The sequence below is a fragment of the Euphorbia lathyris genome, chromosome 8 (genome assembly GCF_963576675.1).
Source record: "Euphorbia lathyris chromosome 8, ddEupLath1.1, whole genome shotgun sequence".
NCBI classification, from domain to species: Eukaryota; Viridiplantae; Streptophyta; class Magnoliopsida; order Malpighiales; family Euphorbiaceae; genus Euphorbia; species Euphorbia lathyris.
Window position 1 is genome coordinate 40969954 of NC_088917.1, and position 3681 is coordinate 40973634.

The 3681-nt window shown below is 34.9% G+C and overlaps 1 non-coding gene across 1 annotated transcript; it reads left to right on the top strand.

The window, feature by feature from the left end:
• The first annotated feature begins 3206 nt into the window (after window positions 1–3206).
• LOC136204955 (small nucleolar RNA R71) lies at window positions 3207–3313 on the top strand. The gene has a single exon (XR_010675765.1). It is a non-coding gene; the product is annotated as a small nucleolar RNA R71 (small nucleolar RNA).
• The last annotated feature ends 368 nt before the right edge of the window (window positions 3314–3681 follow it).

Here is a 3681-nt window from a genome sequence, read left to right on the forward strand (position 1 = left end):
CTTTTTGTCTTTAATTTCTATATCAAATTCTTGTAATAATAGGACCCATCTAATCAGACGCGGTTTTGCATCTTTCTTAGCAAATAGATATCTTAAAGCCGTATGATCTGTATATATAATAACTTTAGATCCTAGCAGATACGACCTAAACTTATCACATGCAAAAACTACTGTTAGCATTTCTTTTTCAGTTGTGGTGTAATTTAACTGTGCACCAGACAATGTGTTACTGGAATAATAAATAACATGAAGCTTCTTATCCTTCCTTTGACCTAAAACACATCCTACGGCTAACTCACTTGCATCACACATGATTTCAAAAGGTAAATCCCAATCGGGTTTAGCAATTATTGGTGCACTGACTAAAGCTGCTTTCAATGTTTCAAAAGCTTTAACATAATCTTCATTAAAATCAAAGGTTGAACTTTCATAAGTAAATTAGTAAGTGGTTTGGAAATTACAGAAAAGTTTTTAATAAATCGTCTGTAAAAATCGGCATGTCCTAAAAATGATCTTACTCCCTTAACAATAGTTGGAGGGGGTAATTTCTCTATCACTGAAGTTTTTGCTATCCACTTCTAATCATTTTTCAGATATTTTATGTCCTAAAACAATTCATTCGTCAACCATGAAATGACATTTTTCCTAGTTTAAGACTAAATTCGTTTCTTCACATCTAGACAATACTTTATCTAAATTTCCTAAACATGCATCAAACGAATATCCATAAACTGAAAAATCATCCATAAAAACTTCCATGATATCTTCAATAAAATCGTTAAAAATTGCAGTCATACAACGTTGAAATGTTGCTGGTGCATTACATAGACCAAAGGGCATTCTCCTATATGCAAAGGTTCCATAAGGACATGTGAATGTTGTTTTATCTTGGTCATCCGGGTAAATATAAATTTGAAAGAATCCAGAATAACCATCTAGAAAATAATAAAAAGCATGACCGGCTATCCTTTCGATCATTTGATCAATGAAAGGTAGAGGAAAATGATCTTTCCTGGTTGCTTTCTTTAGGTTCCTATAATCTATACAAACCCTCCAACCGGTGGTGGTTCGCGTAGGTATTAATTCACCTTCGTCATTCCTTACAACAGTTATGCCTCCCTTTTTAGGTACACAATGGATTGGACTAACCCATTCACTATCTGAGATAGGATAAATGATTCCATTGTCTAAAAGTTTAGTAATCTCATTTTTTACTACTTCTTTCATGTTCGGATTTAAGCGTATTTGCCTATCCGCTTTAGGTGGCTTATCTTCTTCTAAGTGAATTCCGTGCATTACAATACTAGGATTGATTCCTTTTAAGTTTGAAATTTGCCATCCCATACTTCCTATCCTATTCCTAACAACTTCTTTCAATTTTTCTTCTTGATCACTTGTTAACTTGTTAGAGATAATTATAGGTAGAGAATCGCCTTCGCCTAAGAAAGCATACCTCAAATGGTTTGGTAACTCTTTAAGTTCTAATTTAGGGGGTATTACAATTGAAGGCGGAACTGGTCCATCTTCTCGAATCAAAGGCTCTGGGTCCTTATCTTCTAATTCTTCTCCCATTATAGGTTCTATTATTTCTTCTTTTTGAATAATGTCATTGACACATTCTTCAACTCAATCAAGTTTCATACAAGCGAATTCCTCCACAGGATATTTCATCGCTTTGTTCATATTAAACTCAATCTTATCTTCTCCTATCCTTAAAACTACTTTCCCTTCCGACACATCGACTAGAAACGGTCTACCAAAAATTGGTGGACAATTAACGTCATATGCAAAGTCTAATATAAAGAAATCGGTAGGAAAAATAAATTTGTCAACTTTAACAAAAACGTCCTCGATTATACCATATGGTCTCTTAATGGTTTGATCCGCTAATTGCAAAACCATATTGGTACGTTTAATATCTTCTTCTAAACCTAACCTATTAAAAATAGACAACGGCATTAAGTTTATACTTGCTCCTAAATCACAAAGACAACTTGGGAATTCAATATCTCCCAATTTACACGGAATGGTAAAACATCCGGGATCTTTGAGTTTAGTGGGCAAATTGCTTGACACTATTGAACTACAGTCCTCAGTTAATGAAATGGATGAAATTCCTTCCCAACTAATTTTCTTTGAAATTAAATCTTTTAAGAACTTACCATAATAGGAATTTGCGTAATCGCATCCATAAACGTCAAATTAATATGCAAATTTTTAAGTTTGTCTAAAAACGTTAAAAGTTGTTTGTCATAGTCCTTATTTCGGACTTTGTGTGGAAAAGGTGGTTTGGGTACAAAAGTTTTTGTACTTGAGTCAATTGGTGAACTTTTTGTATTTAATGTATCTTCTTTGGATTTTGGTAAATCAGTTCATGGTAAAGTTGAAGCTCCGGGCATTTCCGGACCTAAGTAATTTTCCCTGAATGAAGAGTGATAGCCTTTACATGCTCATTCGGATTTTCTTCCGTATGGCTAGGAAGACTTCCCTCTTTTCGGGATGGAATTGATTTAGCAATTTGACCAATTTGAACCTCCAAATTATGGATGCTAGATGAGTGGATTTTAATAAGCTGATCGAATTTATTCTCGATCCGTTTAAAACCATCGTCGTGATTACTTATTTTTCCACTAATAGAATCTATGAATTTGTCGATTTTAGAAGATAAAGTGCTAATCGTATCTCTTGATTGATTTTGATAATTATTAGTACGATTTTGATTAGCATTTGCATTATTATTATTATCTTTCCAATTAAAGTTAGGATGATTCCTCCATCCAGAATTATAAGTACTAGAATAAGGATTATTAGTTTGGTTTTGCCCTTGGACAAAATTTACCTGTTCGATCTCACTCACACCTTCATAATCCACATCCGTTTGGATTGGATTACCGTTGGCATCGCACGGTGCCATAAACCTATCAATTTTGTGCGATAAGGCAGAAAATTGGGCTTGTAACATCGCGACTGGATCAAGATTCACTATACCTTTAACGGATGATGTGGTTGAGGACCATGGTTTTGCCACCGGTATGTGTCCACGTTCTGCGAGCCACATACTGCTGTTGATTGCCATTTCCTCCAAAAGTTATCTTGCTTGGGCTGATGTCTTCTTCATAAATAACCCTCCCGACATAGCATCTAATGAACCTCTAGTTGTAGGATTTAATCCATTATAAAATGTTTGCATTAAAAGTGCATCAGGCAATTGGTGGTGTGGGCATAAACGTTGAAGTTCTTTAAAACGTTCCCAAGCCTCATAAAGAGTTTCATTATCATTTTGAGAAAAAGATGTTAACTCTTTTATGACTCTTGCCGTTTTTGCTAAAGGAAAATATTTTGATAAAAACGCTTGGGCTAGTTGGTCCCAAGTTTCAAATGTTGCGCCTGGCATGGAAGTTAACCACTCTTTGGCTCTATCCTTCAAAGTGAAAGGAAAGAGGTGAAGTTTGATTGCTTCGGCAGTCACATCTGATATTTTAAAAGTGTCGCAAATTTCTAAGAAATTTGTCAAGTGGATGTTAGGATTTTCGTTAGGTAACCCATAAAATGTCACGTTATTTTACAACATATTAAGCAAAGCTGGCTTAATTTCAAATTGGTGTGCGTTTATTTGGGGACTAACTATGCTATTTGTTACACCGGCTACTCCTGGCCTAGCGTAATCCATAATTGTTGCCA